Source organism: Lolium perenne, chromosome 1 (genome assembly GCF_019359855.2).
Source record: "Lolium perenne isolate Kyuss_39 chromosome 1, Kyuss_2.0, whole genome shotgun sequence".
NCBI classification, from domain to species: Eukaryota; Viridiplantae; Streptophyta; class Magnoliopsida; order Poales; family Poaceae; genus Lolium; species Lolium perenne.
Genome location: NC_067244.2, coordinates 179586229 through 179606852, shown reverse-complemented (window position 1 = coordinate 179606852; position 20624 = coordinate 179586229).

Sequence of the window (20624 nt, the reverse complement as noted above, 5' to 3'; positions counted from 1 at the left end):
GAAACAATTGGTTTTTGTCAGGGTTGGTGGGATATCAATTGTATTCGGACTTGGTCTCTCCACTTCAAACACTTGCATTGTGGTAAATGGTATTCTAGAGAAGGGCACCACGCTTCACCAGGCCGTGTCCAAGGAGATTCATCACTATCGTTTGGAAGTGTGGCGTGCTAGTTCTATTATCCTTGCTAAAAAAATATAGACCTTAAGCCTTGGGATGGAGGTGGTACTGTGCAATAGACAAACAGTTACACCAATTGCTAATTATAATAGTACATCTGGTCCAAAATTGATGCCTCTATGGCTTGTGCAAAATCAAAGTTTACCACTTCTTAGCGTGACAACTTAAAATGAAATGATTCAGCTTGCCGTGAATTTTTTTATTACATCATAACCTTTTTGAACTTTACCAACATATCATTAATGTGTATCCGCTTTTTTCATTTCAGTTATCAGAAGATGCAACAAATCTTGTCAGAAACTTGGTAAATGCTCCAACCAGTCTTCTTTTGGGTAAAGGGGCCTTCTTTGTTCATGTCAATAACACAGTATTTCAAGTGTTGAAAGGTGTGTGTCATGTAATTTGCAATTCCATAACACAAGGACACTGACCATATTGATTCTGTATACTTATAGTTCTGTATAATTCTTAAGTACTCTCTCCTTGCTGATTGCATACAGTTATAGGAATTTACACTTTAACCATGACTCACGGAGAAAAGACTGCATTAGCCCCTTTCATGCTAAAAATAGCCTCACTAGACTCTGCCACTGATCACAGACTCACAACTATAAGTACTGGTTAATGTTTCAAATATACTCTCAAAAGCTAACACTATTTTCCTCAAAAAAAAAGCTAACACTATTTGCATGTGCTACGACAAGTTGCAGCGTCTTTGAATTATATATGCCTAAAAGAATTCTCTCATGAATAGATAACCCCTTGTTTTTTCAGTTGTTCGATGCAAGGATCCTGGTCTCATTTCACTGACATGCATAGTTTTAATGTATACAAATAATCATGAAGTGTTAGCACATTTGAGCTTTTCTTAATTAGCATGTGAACTATTGTCATTTAACCGCATAGAACTACATATTATGGCACCTTTTTGTTTTTAGCCTTTTATTACGGAAGTACCTGATTGGTAACTGATACGTCTCCGACGTATCGATAATTTCTTATGATCCATGCCACATTATTGATGTTATCTACATGTTTTATGCACACTTTATGTCATATTCGTGCATTTTCTGGAACTAACCTATTAACAAGATGCCGAAGTGCCGATTCTTTGTTTTCTGCTGTTTTTGGTTTCAGAAATCCTAGTAACGAAATATTTTCGGAATTGGACGAAATCAACGCCCAGGGTCCTATTTTGCCACGAAGCTTCCAGAAGTCCGAAGAAGAGACGAAGAGGGGCCACGAGGGGGCCACACCCTAGGGCGGCGCGGCCCCCCCTTGGCCGCGCGGCCCTGTGGTGTGGGGCCCTCGTGCCGCCTCCTGACCTGCCCTTCCGCCTACTTAAAGCCTCCGTTGCGAAACCCCCTGTACCGAGAGCCACGATACGGAAAACCTTCCAGAGAGGCCGCCGCCGCCGATCCCATCTCGGGGGATCCAGGAGATCGCCTCCGGCACCCTGCCGGAGAGGGGAATCATCTCTCGGGGGACTCTACGCCGCCATGGTCGCCTCCGGTGTGATGTGTGAGTAGTCTACCCCTGGACTATGGGTCCATAGCAGTAGCTAGATGGTTGTCTTCTCCCCATTGTGCTATCATTGTCGGATCTTGTGAGCTGCCTAACATGATCAAGATCATCTATCTGTAATTCTATATGTTGCGTTTGTTGGGATCCGATGAATAGAGAATACTTGTTATGTTGATTATCAAAGTTATATCTATGTGTTGTTTATGATCTTGCATGCTCTCCGTTACTAGTAGATGCTCTGGCCAAGTAGATGCTTGTAACTCCAAGTGGGAGTATTTATGCTCGATAGTGGGTTCATGCCTGCATTGACACCGGGACAGGACGAGAAAGTTCTAAGGTTGTGTTGTCTTTGTTGCCACTAGGGATAAAACATTGATGCTATGTCTAAGGATGTAGTTGTTGATTACATTACGCACCATACTTAATGCAATTGTCTGTTGCTTTGCAACTTAATACGGAGGGGTTCGGATGATAACTCGAAGGTGGACTTTTTAGGCATAGATGCAGTTGGATGGCGGTCTATGTACTTTGTCGTAATGCCCAATTAAATCTCACTATACTCATCATGATATGTATGTGCATGGTCATGCTCTCTTTATTTGTCAATTGCCCAACTGTAATTTGTTCACCCAACATGCTGTTTGTCTTATGGGAGAGACACCTCTAGTGAACTGTGGACCCCGGTCCAATTCTCTATACTGAAATACAATCTACTGCAATACTTGTTCTACTGTTTTACGCAAACAATCATCTTCCACACAATACGGTTAACTCTTTGTTACAAAGAAGCCGGTGAGATTGACAACCTCACTGTTTCGTTGGGGCAAAGTACTTTGGTTGTGTTGTGCAGGTTCCACGTTGGCGCCGGAATCTCTGGTGTTGCGCCGCACTACATCCCGCCGCCATCAACCTTCAACGTGCTTCTTGACTCCTACTGGTCCGATTAAACCTTGGTTTCTTACTGAGGGAAACTTGCCGCTGTGCGCATCACACCTTCCTCTTGGGGTTCCCAACGGACGTGTCAACCACACGCATCAAGCAAATTTCTGGCGCCGTTGCCGGGGACCTGAAGAAAAGTTACACCACAGAGATCTCTAACTCCCACGTCAACTTTGCGCCAGCAGCAAATTTCTGGCGCCGTTGCCGGGGAGATCAAGACACGCTGCAAGGGGAGTCTCCACTTCTCAATCTCTTTACTTTGTTTTTATCTTGCTTAGTTTTATTTACTACTTTGTTTGCTGCACTAAATCAAAATACAAAAAAATTAGTTGCTAGTTTTACTTTATTTGTTATCTTGTTTGCTATATCAAAAACACAAAAAAAATAGTTACTTGCATTTACTTTATCTAGTTTGCTTTATTTACTGTTGCTAAAATGGCCAACCCAGAAAATACTAAGTTGTGTGACTTCACAACCACAAATAATAATGATTTCTTATGCACACCTATTGCTCCACCTGCTACTACAGCAGAATTCTTTGAAATTAAACCTGCTTTACTTAATCTTGTTATGCGAGAGCAATTTTCTGGTATTAGTTCTGATGATGCTGCTGCCTATCTTAATAATTTTGTTGAACTATGTGAAATGCAAAAATATAAAGATGTAGATGGTGATATTATTAAACTAAAATTGTTCCCTTTCTCATTAAGAGGAAGAGCTAAAGATTGGTTGCTATCTCTGCCTAAGAATAGTATTGATTCATGGACTAAATGCAAGGATGCTTTTATTGGTAGATATTATCCCCCTGCTAAAATTATATCTTTGAGGAGTAGCATAATGAATTTTAAACAATTAGATACTGAACATGTTGCTCAAGCTTGGGAAAGAATGAAATCTCTGGTTAAAAATTGCCCAACCCATGGACTGACTACTTGGATGATCATCCAAACCTTTTATGCAGGACTAAATTTTTCTTCACGGAATTTATTGGATTCAGCTGCTGGAGGTACCTTTATGTCCATCACTCTTGGTGAAGCAACAAAGCTTCTTGATAATATGATGATCAATTACTCTGAATGGCACACGGAAAGAGCTCCACAAGGTAAGAAGGTAAATTCTGTCGAAGAAACCTCTTCCTTGAGTGATAAGATTGATGCTATTATGTCTATGCTTGTGAATGATAGGACTAATATTGATCCTAATAATGTTCCGTTAGCTTCATTGGTTGCACAAGAAGAACATGTTGATGTAAACTTCATTAAAAATAATAATTTCAACAACAATGCTTACCGGAACAATTCTAGAAACAACTATAGGCCATATCCTTATAATAATGGCAACGGCTATGGTAATTCTTATGGGAATTCTTACAACAATAATAGGAGTTCACCCCCTGGACTTGAAGCCATGCTTAAAGAATTTATTAGTACACAAACTGCTTTTAACAAATCTGTTGAAGAAAAGCTTGGGAAAATTGATATACTTGCTTCTAAAGTCGATAGTCTTGCTGCTGATGTTGATCTTTTGAAATTGAAAGTTTTGCCTAATGAAAATCATCATAATAAAATTGTTACTACAACAAATGCCATCCAAGTTAGAATTAATGAGAATATAAGATTAATGGCTGAACTGCGTGCTAGGTGGGATAGAGAAGAAAATGAAAAACTAGCTAAAGAAAAGAATGTAGCTAAAGTTTGGACCATTACCACCACTAGTAATGCTAATGCTACACATGTTGCTGCACCTCCTACTAATAATAATAAAAGAATTGGTGTTAGCAATGTTTCCACTTCTAATGCAAAGCGCGAGAAACTGCCTGAAAGCTGCTAAAGCTATTTGAAATCGCTGTGATAAAGCTGCTGAAATTTTTTCCAACATTGGGGATGATGATCCCATTGCTTTAGATTATAATGGTTTGAATTTTGATGATTGCCACATCTCTGAAGTTATAAAGTTCTTGCAAAAACTTGCTAAAAGTCCTAATGCTAGTGCTATAAATTTGGCTTTCACGCAACATATTACAAATGCTCTCATAAAAGCTAGAGAAGAGAAACTAGAGCGCGAAGCCTCTATTCCTAAAAAGCTAGAGGATGGTTGGGAGCCCATCATTAAGATGAAGGTTAAAGATTTTGATTGCAATGCTTTATGTGATCTTGGTGCAAGTATTTCTGTTATGCCTAAGAAAATTTATAATATGCTTGACTTGCCACCGCTGAAAAATTGTTATTTGGATGTTAATCTTGCTGATCATTCTACAAAGAAACCTTTGGGGAAAGTTGATAATGTTCGCATTACCATTAACAATAACCTTGTCCCCATTGATTTTGTTGTCTTGGATATTGAATGCAATGCATCTTGTCCCATTATATTGGGAAGACCTTTTCTTCGAACTGTTGGTGCTATCATTGATATGAAGGAAGGTAATATAAAATATCAATTTCCTCTCAAGAAAGGTATGGAACACTTCCCTAGAAAGAGAATGAAGTTACCTTTTGATTCTATTATGAGAACAAATTATGATGTTGACACTTCGTCTCTTGATAATACTTGATACACACTTTCTGCGCCTAGCTGAAAGGCGTTAAAGAAAAGCGCTTATGGGAGACAACCCATGTTTTTTACCTACAGTACTTTGTTTTTATTTTGTGTCTTGGAAGTTGTTTACTACTTTAGCAACCTCTCCTTATCTTAGTTTAGTGTTTTATTGTGCCAAGTAAAGCCGTTGATAGAAAAGTTCATACTAGATTTGGATTACTGCACAGAAACAGATTTCTTTGCTGTCACGAATCTGGGCTGTTTTCCCCTGTAGGTAACTCAGAAAATTATGCTAATTTACGTGAGTGATCCTCAGATATGTACGCAACTTTCATTCAATTTGAGCATTTTCATTTGAGCAAGTCTGGTGCCTCGATAAAATTCGTCAATACGAACTGTTCTGTTTTGACAGATTCTGCCTTTTATTTCGCATTGCCTCTTTTGCTATGTTGGATGAATTTCTTTGATCCATTAGTGTCCAGTAGCTTTATGCAATGTCCGGAAGTGTTAAGAATGATTGTGTCACCTCTGAATATGTTAATTTTTATTGTCGCTAACCCTCTAATGAGTTGTTCTCAGTTTGGTGTGGAGGAAGTTTTCAAGGATCAAGAGAGGAGTATGATGCAACATGATCAAGGAGAGTGAAAGCTCTAAGCTTGGGGATGCCCCGGTGGTTCACCCCTGCATATATCAAGAAGACTCAAGCGTCTAAGCTTGGGGATGCCCAAGGCATCCCCTTCTTCATCGACAACATTATCAGGTTCCTCCCCTGAAACTATATTTTTATTCCATCACATCTTATGTGCTTTTCTTGGAGCGTCGGTTTGTTTTTGTTTTTTGTTTTGTTTGAATAAAATGGATCCTAGCATTCACTTTATGGGAGAGAGACACGCTCCGCTGTAGCATATGGACAAGTATGTCCTTAGTTTCTACTCATAGTATTCATGGCGAAGTTTCTCCTTCGTTAAATTGTTATATGGTTGGAATTGGAAAATGATACATGTAGTAATTGCTATAATGTCTTGGGTAATGTGATACTTGGCAATTGTTGTGCTCATGATTAAGCTCTTGCATCATATACTTTGCACCCATTAATGAAGAAATACATAGAGCATGCTAAAATTTGGTTTGCATATTTGGTTTCTCTAAGGTCTAGATAATTTCTAGTATTGAGTTTGAACAACAAGGAAGACGGTGTAGAGTCTTATAATGTTTTCAATATGTCTTTTATGTGAGTTTTGCTGCACCGGTTCATCCTTGTGTTTGTTTCAAATAAGCCTTGCTAGCCTAAACCTTGTATCGAGAGGGAATACTTCTCATGCATCCAAAATACTTGAGCCAACCACTATGCCATTTGTGTCCACCATACCTACCTACTACATGGTATTTTTCGCCATTCCAAAGTAAATTGCTTGAGTGCTACCTTTAAAATTCCATCATTCACCTTTGCAATATATAGCTCACGGGACAAATAGCTTAAAAACTATTGTGGTATTGAATATGTAATTATGCACTTTATTTCTTATTAAGTTGCTTGTTGTGCGATAACCATGTTTACTGGGGACGCCATCAACTACTCTTTGTTGAATTTCATGTGAGTTGCTATGCATGTCCGTCTTGTCTGAAGTAAGAGAGATCTACCACCTTATGGTTAAGCATGCATATTGTTAGAGAAGAACATTGGGCCGCTAACTAAAGCCATGATCCATGGTGGAAGTTTCAGTTTTGGACAAATATCCTCAATCTCAAATGAGAAAATTATTAATTGTTGTTACATGCTTATGCATAAAAGAGGAGTCCATTATCTGTTGTCTATGTTGTCCCGGTATGGATGTCTAAGTTGAGAATAATCAATAGCGAGAAATCCAATGCGAGCTTTCTCCTTAGACCTTTGTACAGCGGCATAGAGGTACCCTTTGTGACACTTGGTTAAAACATGTGCATTGTGATGATCCGGTAGTCCAAGCTAATTAGGACAAGGTGCGGGCACTATTAGTACACTATGCATGAGGCTTGCAACTTGTAAGATATAATTTACATGATACATATGCTTTATTACTACCGTTGACAAAATTGTTTCATGTTTTCAAAATCAAAGCTCTAGCACAAATATAGCAATCGATGCTTTTCCTCTATGGAGGACCATTCTTTTACTTTCAATGTTGAGTCAGTTCACCTATTTCTCTCCACCTCAAGAAGCAAACACTTGTGTGAACTGTGCATTGATTCCTACATATTTGCTTATTGCACTTATTATATTACTCTATGTTGACAATATCCATGAGATATACATGTTATAAGTTGAAAGCAACCGCTGAAACTTAATCTTCCTTTGTGTTGCTTCAATGCTTTTACTTTGAATTATTGCTTTATGAGTTAACTCTTATGCAAGACTTAATTGATGCTTGTCTTGAAGTGCTATTCATGAAAAGTCGTTGCTATATGATTCACTTGTTTACTCATGTCATATACATTGTTTTGATCGCTGCATTCACTACATATGCTTTACAAATAGTATGATCAAGGTTATGATGGCATGTCACTCCAGAAATTATCTGGGTTATCGTTTTACCTGCTCGGGACGAGCAGAACTAAGCTTGGGGATGCTGATACGTCTCCGACGTATCGATAATTTCTTATGATCCATGCCACATTATTGATGTTATATACATGTTTTATGCACACTTTATGTCATATTCGTGCATTTTCTGGAACTAACCTATTAACAAGATGCCGAAGTGCCGATTCTTTGTTTTCTGCTTTTTTTGGTTTCAGAAATCCTAGTAACGAAATATTCTCGGAATTGGACGAAATCAACGCCCAGGGTCCTATTTTGCCACGAAGCTTCCAGAAGTCCGAAGAAGAGACGAAGAGGGGCCACGAGGGGGCCACACCCTAGGGCGGCGCGGCCCCCCCTTGGCCGCGCGGCCCTGTGGTGTGGGGCCCTCGTGCCGCCTCCTGACCTGCCCTTCCGCCTACTTAAAGCCTCCGGAGCGCAACCCCCCGTCACGACAGCCCCGATATGGAAACCCTTCCAGAGACGGCGCCGCCGCCGCCGATCCCATCTCGGGGGATCCAGGAGATCGCCTCCGCACCCCCGTCTGAGAGGGGAATCATCTCCGGAGGACTCTACGCCGCCATGGTCGCCTCCGGTGTGATGTGTGAGTAGTCTACCCCTGGACTATGGGTCCATAGCAGTAGCTAGATGGTTGTCTTCTCCCCATTGTGCTATCATTGTCGGATCTTGTGAGCTGCCTAACATGATCAAGATCATCTATCTGTAATTCTATATGTTGCGTTTGTTGGGATCCGATGAATAGAGAATACTTGTTATGTTGATTATCAAAGTTATATCTATGTGTTGTTTATGATCTTGCATGCTCTCCGTTACTAGTAGATGCTCTGGCCAAGTAGATGCTTGTAACTCCAAGAGGGAGTATTTATGCTTGATAGTGGGTTCATGCCTGCATTGACACCTGGGACAGTGATAGAAAGTTCTAAGGTTGTGTTGTGTTGTTGCCACTAGGGATAAAACATTGATGCTATGTCTAAGGATGTAGTTGTTGATTACATTACGCACCATACTTAATGCAATTGTCTGTTGCTTTGCAACTTAATACTGGAGGGGGTTCGGATGATAACCTGAAGGTGGACTTTTTAGGCATAGATGCAGTTGGATGGCGGTCTATGTACTTTGTCGTAATGCCCAATTAAATCTCACTATACTCATCATGATATGTATGTGCATGGTCATGCTCTCTTTATTTGTCAATTGCCCAACTGTAATTTGTTCACCCAACATGCTGTTTGTCTTATGGGAGAGACACCTCTAGTGAACTGTGGACCCCGGTCCAATTCTCTATACTGAAATACAATCTACTGCAATACTTGTTCTACTGTTTTCTGCAAACAATCATCTTCCACACAATACGGTTAACTCTTTGTTACAGCAAGCCGGTGAGATTGACAACCTCACTGTTTCGTTGGGGCAAAGTACTTTGGTTGTGTTGTGCAGGTTCCACGTTGGCGCCGGAATCTCTGGTGTTGCGCCGCACTACATCCCGCCGCCATCAACCTTCAACGTGCTTCTTGACTCCTACTGGTCCGATTAAACCTTGGTTTCTTACTGAGGGAAACTTGCCGCTGTGCGCATCACACCTTCCTCTTGGGGTTCCCAACGGACATGTCAACCACACGCATCAAGCAAATTTCTGGCGCCGTTGCCGGGGACCTGAAGAAAAGTTACACCACAGAGATCTCTAACTCCCACGTCAACTTTGCGCCAGCAGTAACCGAGGATCGTAATGTTTGTACTTAAGATGGAGCCATGTTATGAGTACCAGATTAGAGGTACACATATTGAGTTTAAAGATGCAATTTAAACGAAAAATAAAGAAGAAGTTGGGGTGTAAAAGGAGCCGCTCAGCCACACATGGGTGTGTTAAAATATAAACATAGTGTCCATCCTTGTTACCGGTTTGATATTTTGGATACAAAGCCATGTGTGAGGATGTTACAGTAAAAATGCGTGCATTTGCATGTCTTTATTCATTAAATTAAGCTTTGGTGAACTTCTGGCATGCACAATTCCACAGAGCATGTACATGTCTTTAGTTTTCAGAAGCCCTTTCTCATATAGCTTATGTGTAGGGATTCGTTGCATAGAAAACAAAAAATTTCCTACCGTTAGAACGCAATCCAAGCCAAGATACAATCTAGAAGACGGTAGCAACGAGGAGATGATCGAGACTCACCCTTGAAGATTTCCAAAGCCTATAAGAGTAGGCTCTTATTGCTGCGGTAGACGATCACTTGCCGCTTGCAAAAGCGCGTAGAAGATCTTGATCACGGTGCCACGATCGGGCAGCACCTCCGTACTCGGTCACACGTTCGGTGTTGATGAAGTCGACGTCCACCTCCCCGTTCCAGCGGGCAGTGGAAGTAGTAGTCTCCTTTTGAATCCGGCAGCACGACGGCGTGGTGGCGGTGGTGGTGGAGAACTCCGGGGGAGCTTCGCTAAGCGTGCGGGAGCGTTGGAGGAGAGAGGGGGCGGCTAGGGTTTGGGAGGGGGTGGCCGGCCACTAAGGGGGTGCGGCCAGGCTATGGTCTTGGGGTGGCCGGCCCCCTCCCCTTGGCCCCTCATTATATAGGTGGAAGCCCCAAGTGTTGGACTACAAGTCTTCGAATAAGACCCGAACCCAAAACCTTCCATGTGATAGGGAAACCTACCCAAGGTGGGAATCCCACTTGGGGTGGGATTCCCCCATTCCATGTGGGGGGTTGGCCGGCCCCCTTGGTGGAGACCAAGGTGGACTCCCCCCTCCTAGGGTTGGCCGGCCATGGGAGGTGGAGTCCCTCCGGGACTCCGCCTTCCTTAGTGATTTCTTCCGGACTTTTCTAGAACCTTCTAGAACCTTCCGTAGAACCTTCCGGATCATTTTAAATCTCATAAAATGACTTCCTATATATGAATCTTATTCTCCGGACCATTCCGGAACTCCTCGTGATGTCCGGGATCTCATCCGGGACTTCGAACAAATCTTCGAACTCCATTCCATATTTCAAGTTCTACCATTTCAACATCAAACCTTAAGTGTGTCACCCTACGGTTCGCGAACTATGCAGACATGGTTGAGTACTCTCTCCGACCAATAACCAATAGGGGGATCTGGAGATCCATAATGGCTCCCATATATTCAACAATGACTTTAGTGATCGAATGAACCATTCACATACGATACCGATTCCCTTTGTCACGCGATATTTTACTTGTCCGAGGTTTGATCATCGGTATCACTCTATACCTTGTTCAACCTCGTCTCCTGACAAGTACTCTTTACTCGTACCGTGGTATGTGGTATCTTATGAACTTATTCATATGCTTGCAAGACATTAGACGACATTCCACCGAGAGGGCCCAGAGTATATCTATCCGTCATCGGGATGGAAAAATCCCACTGTTGATCCATATGCCTCAACTCATACTTTCCGGATACTTAATCCCACCTTTATAACCACCCATTTACGCAGTGGCGTTTGATGTAATCAAAGCACCTTTCCGGTATAAGTGATTTACATGATCTCATGGTCATAAGGACTAGGTAACTATGTATCGAAAGCTTATAGCAAATAACTTAATGACGTGATCTTATGCTACGCTTAATTGGGTGTGTCCATTACATCATTCATACAATGATATAACCTTGTTATTAATAACATCCAATGTTCATGATTATGAAACTAATCATCTATTAATCAACAAGCTAGTTAAGAGGCATACTAGGGACTCCTTGTTGTTTACATAACACACATGTATCAATGTTTCGGTTAATACAATTATAGCATGGTATGTAAACATTATCATAAACACAAAGATATATTATAATAACCATTTTATTATTGTCTCTTGGGCATATCTCCAACAATCTCCCACTTGCACTAGAGTCAATAATCTAGTTTACATTTGTAAAGATATAACACCTTGGCCTTCCGGTGCTTTATCATGTATTGCTCACGGGAGAGGTTTTAGTCAACGGATCTGACACGCTCAGAAACGTATGTATTTTGTAATTCATTTGCGTCACAACGCATCACTAATTTCCAAATGAGTCGGCATTAAATATGTTTGGTCTTTTGGTGGAACCTTAATTCCGCGGTCTGAAATATGTCACTAATATTGTCACACACAATATAGCTTCAAAGTTCTGACTCTGTCGGGACTACACCAAGTTCTCAAAAAACCTCTTGACTTTAACATCCTTTGTCATTGTCAAAACAATGACATACTCTATCTTATTTTGCAGAATCTGTCACAATATTTAGAAATCTTCTAAATCTAGCATAGACAACTTCTAGCTCATTGTGCTACCTTTTAAACAACACTTAGTCTAATTTGAGATTGAAATTTTATTTTCATATGTGACAAAACAAATATCGGTGCAACACTTTACAGCGATTTGTTTGTCATTTCTCCATACAAAACTATATATATATCCTTGGTTCTTCTTAAGTACTCAAGAATATTCTTACTGTTTTTCAATGATCATCACATGAATCATTCTGGTACATGCTCATAACATTTTTGAGAGCACATGACATCTGATTGTGTACATATTATTTGTGATCTATAATCACTCATGTGTTTTTACTCATTGAGTGTCAGATACATGATACGTCTCCGACGTATCGATAATTTCTTATGTTCCATGCCACATTATTGATAATATCTACATGTTTTATGCATACTTTACATCATATTTATGCATTTTCTGGAACTAACCTATTAACAAGATGCCGAAGTGCCTGTTGCTGTTTTCTGCTGTTTTTGGTTTCAGAAATCCTAGTAAGGAAATATTCTCGGAATTGGACGAAATCAACGCCCAGGGTCCTATTTTGCCACGAAGCTTCCAGAAGACCGAAGAGTCAACGAAGTGGGGCCACGAGGTGGCCAGGAGGGCAGGCGGCGCGACCCCACCCTTGGCCGCGCCGACCTGTCTCCTGGGCCCCTCGTGACGCCCCCTGACCTACCCTTCCGCCTACAAATAGCCTTCGTCGCGAAACCCCCAGTACCGAGAGCCACGATACGGAAAATCTTCCAGAGACGCCGCCGCCGCCAATCCCATCTCGGGGGATTCAGGAGATCGCCTCCGGCACCCTGCCGGAGAGGGGAATCATCTCCCGAAGGACTCTACACCGCCATGGTCGCCTCCGGAGTGATGTGTGAGTAGTCTACCCCTGGACTATGGGTCCATAGCAGTAGCTAGATGGTTGTCTTCTCCTCATTGTGCTTAATTGTCGGGTCTTGTGAGCTGCCGAACATGATCAAGATCATCTATCTGTAATTCTATATGTTGTGTTTGTTGGGATCCGATGAATAGAGAATACCATGTTATGTTGATTATCAATTTATATCTGTGTGTTGTTTATGATCTTGCATGCTCTCCGTTATTAGTAGAGGCTCTGGCCAAGTTTTTACTCTTAACTCCAAGAGGGGGTATTTATGCTCGATAGTGGGTTCACGTCTCCGTGAATCTGGGGAAGTGACAGAAATCTCTAAGATTATGGATGTGTTGTTGCCACTAGGGATAAAACATTGATGCTATGTCCGAGGATGTAGTTATTGATTACATTACGCGCAATACTTAATGCAATTGTCTGTTGTTAGCAACTTAATACTGGAAGGGGTTCGGATCATAACCTGAAGGTGGACTTTTTAGGCATAGATGCATGCTGGATAGTGGTCTATGTACTTTGTCGTAATGCCCAATTAAATCTCACTATACTCATCATAATATGTATGTGCATGGTCATGCCCTCTTTATTTGTCAATTGCCCAACTGTAATTTGTTCACCCAACATGTTGTTTATCTTATGGGAGAGACACCTCTAGTGAACTGTGGACCCCGGTCCAATTATCTTTACTGTTATACAATCTACTTGATTACTTGTTCTACTGTTTTCTGCAATCAATCATCATCCACACTATACATCTAATCCTTTGTTACAGCAAGCCGGTGAGATTGACAACCTCACTGTTTCGTTGGGGCAAAGTACTTGGTTTGTGTTGTGCAGGTTCCACGTTGGCGCCGGAATCCCTGGTGTTGCGCCGCACTACATCTCGCCGCCATCAACCTTCAACGTGCTTCTTGACTCCTACTGGTTCGATAAACCTTGGTTTCTAACTGAGGGAAACTTACTGCTGTACGCATCACACCTTCCACTTGGGGTTCCCAACAGTCGCGTGCTGTACGCGTGTCAAGCTAAATTTCTGGCGCCGTTGCCGGGGAGATCAAGACACGCTGCAAGGGGAGTCTCCACATCCCAATCTCTTTACTTTGTTTTTGTCTTGCTTAGTTTTATTTACTACTTTGTTTGTTGCACTAAATCAAAATACAGAAAAATTAGTTGCTAGCTTTACTTTATTTACTGTCTTGCACTCTATATCAAAAACACAAAAAAATTAGTTACTTGCATTTACTTTATCTAGTTTATTTTATTTACTACTGCTAAAATGGGTACTCCTGAAAATACTAAGTTGTGTGACTTCACAACCACAAATAATAATGATTTATTATGCACACCTATTGCTCCACCTGCTACTACAGTAGAATTCTTTGAAATTAAACCTGCTTTACTAAATCTTGTTATGCGAGAGCAATTTTCTGGTGTTAGTTCTGATGATGCTGCTGCCCATCTCAATAATTTTGTTGAATTGTGTGAAATGAAAAAATATAAAGATGTAGATGGTGACATTATAAAATTAAAATTGTTCCCTTTCTCATTAAGAGGAAGAGCTAAAGATTGGTTGCTATCTCTGCCTAAGAATATTATTGATTCATGGACTAAATGCAAGGATGCTTTTATTGGTAGATATTATCCCGCTGCTAAAATTATATCTTTGAGGAGTAGCATAATGAATTTTAAACAATTAGATACTGAGCATGTTGCACAAGCATGGGAAAGAATGAAATCTTTGGTTAAAAATTGCCCAACCCATGGACTGACTACTTGGATGATCATCCAAACCTTTTATGCAGGACTGATTTTTTCTTCGCGGAACCTATTGGATTCAGCTACTGGAGGTACCTTTATGTCCATCACTCTTGGTGAAGCAACAAAGCTTCTTGATAATATGATGATCAACTACTCTGAATGGCACACGGAAAGAGCTCCACAAGGTAAGAAGGTAAATTCTGTCGAAGAAACCTCTTCCTTGAGTGATAAGATTGATGCTATTATGTCTATGCTTGTGAATGATAGGACAAATGTTGATCCTAATAATGTTCTGTTAGCTTCATTGGTTGCACAAGAAGAACATGTTGATGTAAACTTCATTAAAAATAATAATTTCAACAACAATGCTTACCGGAACAATTCTAGTAACAACTATAGGCCATATCCTTATAATAATGGCAACGGCTATGGTAATTCTTATGGGAATTCTTACAATAATAATAGGAACACACCCCCTGGACTTGAAGCCATGCTTAAAGAATTTATTAGTACACAAACTGCTTTTAACAAATCTGTTGAAGAAAAGCTTGGGAAAATTGATATACTTGCTTCTAAAGTCGATAGTCTTGTTGCTGATGTTGATCTTTTGAAATCGAAAGTTATGCCTAATGAAAATAATCATAATAAAATTGTTACTACAACAAATGCTATCCAAGTTAGAATTAATGAGAATATAAGATTGATTGCCGAATTGCGAGCTAGGTGGGAAAGAGAAGAAAATGAAAAAGAAGATAATATAGCTAAAGTCTGGACTATTACCACCACTAGTAATGCTAATGCTACACAAGTTGCTGCACCTCCTACTAATAATAATAAAAAAATTGGTGTTAGCAATGTTTCCACTTCTAATGCAAAGCGCGAGAAACTGCCTGAAACTGCTGAAACTGCCTGTGATAAAACTGCTGAAATTTTTTCCAACATTGGGGATGATGATCCCATTGCTTTAGATTATAATGGTTTGAATTTTGATGATTGCCACATCTCTGAAGTTATAAAGTTCTTACAAAAACTTGCTAAGAGTCCTAATGCTAGTGCTATAAATTTGGCTTTCACGAAACATATTACAAATGCTCTCATAAAAGCTAGAGAAGAAAAATTAGAACGCGAAGCTTCTATTCCTAGGAAGCTAGAGGACGGTTGGGAGCCCATCATTAAGATGAAGGTCAATGATTTTGATTGTAATGCTTTATGTGATCTTGGTGCAAGTATTTCTGCTATGCCTAAGAAAATTTATAATATGCTTGACTTGCCACCATTGAAAAATTGTTATTTGGATGTTAATCTTGCTGATAACTCTACAAAGAAACCGTTGGGGAAAGTTGATAATGTTCGCATTACTGTTAACAATAACCTTGTCCCCGTTGATTTTGTTGTCTTGGATATTAAATGCAATGCATCTTGTCCCATTATATTGGGAAGACCTTTTCTTCTGTAAGGGTACATTGCCCCTATGTGTGGTTTTGGTAATTAATGACAACCCCTATGGACTAATGTTTTCATTGAGTTTATATGAAGGAATATTCCATAGGTACTACTTGCTCTCCATGTGTTGGATTCAAGTATGGTTGCCATGAAGATAAAGGTATATCTTGTGTATTGGCATCAAGATCATCGGTATGAAGATATATATATGTGATATGATCAATAAGAAGAAATGAAGATGGAGTTCTTATGTGGAACTCAATATTAGCCATGCTCTATCTTATGTGAGTATGTGAAGATACAAGGTTGAGTTGGGCAAGTTCAAGATGAGCGTCTCAAGTGAATCACATACTTGAAGCTTGCCGTCCATTTGATGATAATGGACTTGTGAAGATGTGCATCAATGGAGCTTTCCCATCATAGTGTATGGGGAGCATTTGTGAGTCTTCACGAAGCAACAATGATCAAGTGATGAGATGCGCAAGGCAAAGGTATGACCTTGATAGGTTTTCCTTTTACCGGTCTCAAGGTGGATGTTGGGAGACCGGATTATAGGATAGATAGCCGCACTATTAAGAGGGGCTTTCGGTTGGGTAACTTGATCACATCGTCTTAGGGAGCTCAATCCTTTGCATACTTTGCATATTCTTATTGCTTCTTGGTATTTCTCGGTGTGAGGTTCTTGAGCTTGTTGCTAGCTTTACAACAAGCCCAAGTTCATCGAAAATGGAGTTCGCATGCATCTTCTATTGCATTTTCAAGGTTGAGTGATTTTACCGGTTATTCATGATATAAGGTTGTACCTTTTATATTCATTATAAAATCCCCTCCTATAGATTCCTGGGTTTTCAGTTTCCATAAGATAGCATTCGTTGTTATCTTCCAAACAAAATTGGTTTCATGCGATTCGGAGTTCGGGAGCATTTGTTATTAAAGAAAAGGGAAAAAGGAAAAAGAATAAAAAGAAAAAGAACAAAAGGGGCAGCGGATCGACCGGCCAGACCGGACCGGCCACCGGCCCACCCGGTCTGCACCGGACCAGGCGCTGGTGCCTTCCGGGCTAGGTCCAGTGGCCTCTGGCCCATGACCGGCCGGTGGCCAAGTCTGCGACCGGCCTGCCCGGCGCCCACCTCGGCCCGACCGAATTCTCCACTGGGCCGCTCACCGCCGCTCGGCCCACACGGCCGCCGCCGCCCGCGGCCTACCCTCCCGCCGCACGCGCTTCGGGCCGCCACGCCCATGCGGCCCGCTCGCCCGCTGCCTGCCTCGCCACTGGGCCGCCCACCCCAGCGCGCCCCTTGCCTACTCGCCGCCCGCGCACGCTGTGCAGCCGCCCGGCTCTTGGGCGATCCGGCCGGATGGGCCACCGGCCGCATCAGCGCGAATCCGGTCGGCCTGGCAGCCGGCTGGGCCGTTTTTCTGACTGTTTTTTCTGCCCGATTTTCTGTCTTTTTCCCCCAACAGCTATTTTTCCCCTTTAGCTATAAATAGGCTTCTTCCACCTTGGGCAAAAGTAGTTCTTCCCATTCTCTCACCTCCATTGTTGCTATTTGAAGAACTTGCTCTCCCCCTTGATTCCTCCAACCATTCTTGCTCATATTTCAGGATTTGAGAGAGGAGATCTAGATCTACACTTCCACCAAACCGTTTCTTCTCTAAGTGAGGGAATCTCTTGGGATCTAGATCTTGGAGTCTTTGGTTGACTTTCCCCCTTGTTCTTCCTCTCCAATCTCATCCTAGCATTCGTTGCTTTGGTGGGATTTGAGTGTGAAGGACTTGAACACCTCCGGTGTTCTTGCTTTGCATCATTGCATAGTGTTGAGCTCTCCACCACGATTTGTTCGAGTGAGAGACTGTGAGCTTGTTACTCTTGGAGGGTGACCTCCTAGTTGGCTTGGTGATTGGTGCTCCGGTGATCTCTTCAAGAAGATTGTGAAGAGGCCCGGGCTTCTCTTTCGTGGAGCTTGTGAAGTGGTTGTGGAGCTTGCCATCTCTGGAGCGGAGGAAAAGCTAACCATAAGGAAAGGGCCATTATCCCTTCGTGGGTGTGGTTCGAAGAATAGGGTGAGCCTTCGTGGCGCGGAGAATCCTTCGTGGGACCTCCACTCCTCCAAACGTGACGTACCTTGTTGCAAAGCAAGGGAACACGGGAATACATCCTCGTCTCCGCGTGCCTCGGTTATTTCTATACCCGAGCTCTCTTTCCTTGTGATAGCCATCGTGCTTGAAGTACATATATCTTGCTATCACTTGTGCTACATATATCTTGTGCCTATCTTGCTTAGCTCTAGTTGCTATTGTTACACTTAGTTGAGCTTAGCATATTTAGGGTTTGTGCTTGTAAACTAAACGATAGTTTAATTCCGCATTCTTACAAGACAAATCCGCAAGAGTTTGTAATCGCCTATTCACCCCCCCCCCCTCTAGGCGACATCTCGATCTTTCAATTGGTATCAGAGCAAGGTCTCTCCTTGTTTTAGGCTTCACCGCCTTGAGAGTAAAGATGTCGGCTAGTATAGTGCACAATGACACAATTGTCTTTAATGGCACAAATTATCTTTTGTGGCGAAATTGCTTGCTTTGTAATCTTCGGACCTTGTGTCCAAATATAGAGCAATTTCTAGGTGTTGGTTTTTCTCCTCCGATGGATTCTCATAATCTATCTTTAGAGGATGAGAAAAACTTACATCTTGAAGCTCAAGTATCTAATGAGCTTTTATTCTCCTTGAGACCCGATTTTCGTAGGTTCTTGATATATATAAAGCGAAAGTCATCTCATGAGATGTGGATCAAGCTTAAGGAAATGTTTGGTGGATCCACTTCTCATTTGGTCGGTGGTGACTCCGAGGAGCTCTGTTCCCCTTCACATCATGAAGAGTTCCAAGTTGCTTCCACCTCCGGCCGTGATGAGTCATCATCTTCTTCCACTTCACCAACGTGTTGCAAGACACAAGGTAATGATATGGTGAGTGGTGAGGGAAATTGCAATGTTGATATTGTGCTCAATAGTGATGACTCTTCATCTCTATCTCATTGCAATGTTTCCTCTTTGGACTTAAACACATCTTGCATTGAAAATAATCTACATGCTTGTGTTGATAGTCCTTGCATATCATGTGTAAATTGCTTACATAGATCTCATGAGGATATGCTTGCCTTGTCTTGCTCCCATAATCAAAATGTTTCTATTTCCTCTAGTTGCTTGTTGACTAACATTGTAGAGGAAACCGAACACTCTATGGATCAAGACATGATTTCAAATGAGGATTCAAGAATATCTTCATCTTCATCCTCCGGTATGCACATGTGCCTTATGGCAAATGGACCAAAGGTATCTCCTACTTTGACTCCTAACACATCCTCTAATGATGAGAGTGATGATGATGATAATGATGAAGAACATAATATCTTGGTGCATGATATGGCAATGGTATATGCTTCTCTTTGTGGTAATAAAGAAGCTCGTGCTTATCTCGAACACTCTATGGATACCTTGAATAAATATAGGGAAACCATAGTGGAGTTGGAGTCCCATGTTGAAAATGGGGAAATGAGATTCACTCTCCTCAAGCATGAGCTAAAAGATGAGAAGCATGCTAATTTCATGCTTACACAAAAAATTGAATCCTATATGCATGAAAATGAGAAAACTATTGTTGATGCTTGTGCTACTAACTCTAATTCTTGTGAAGCATCGACCTTAAAGGAGAATGTTGAGCTAAGGGCTCAACTTGAGTTGCTAACTAGCAATTATAGGGAATTGGAAGAAAGTCATAAAAAGCTCTCAAGCTCTCATGATGATCTTCTAATTTCCTATGATGGGCTAAAGTTAGCTCATGAGGCAAGTATCACTAAGGTAACATCTTGTGAGCCTCATATGGATGTTAGCACAATCTCTACTACAAATGTTATATTGCCATGTGCTAGTCCTTGTAATCCATCTAGTCAAACTAGTGATACACCTTGTGTTGGATTACTCACTTTGCCTTGTTGCTCTAACAATGAAGCTTCTACTTCCTCTAGTACTTGTATTTCTACTAACCATGTAGAGGAAATAAAAGAGCTCGAGGCCCAAGTCCTTTCTTTGAAGAAAGACTTGGAAAAGCGTCATGAAGGGAAATCCGAACTTGACAAGATGCTAAGTGTGCAACAATCCCCCAATGACAAAAGTGGACTTGGATTCAACTCCAATAACAAGAACAAGTCCAAGAGCAAGAGCAACAAGAAGAAGGGCCAAGACAAAGTCAAGGATCCGGCCAAGTTGGTTTGCTTCAAGTGCAAGGTTGAAGGGCATCATGTTAGATCATGCCCATTGAAGAAGAAGAAGCACTTGAGTGAGAAACAACAAGGGAAACGGCCACAAGGTCAAGGTCAAGCTCATGCTCGACCTCAAGTTGAAGATAGGGCACTTCCCAAGAAGAATCAAGATATTGTTCCCCAAGAGAAGAAATCAATAAAGAAGAGAAAGGGGAACACTTGCTACTTATGTCGCGAGAAGGGGCACTTTGCTTCT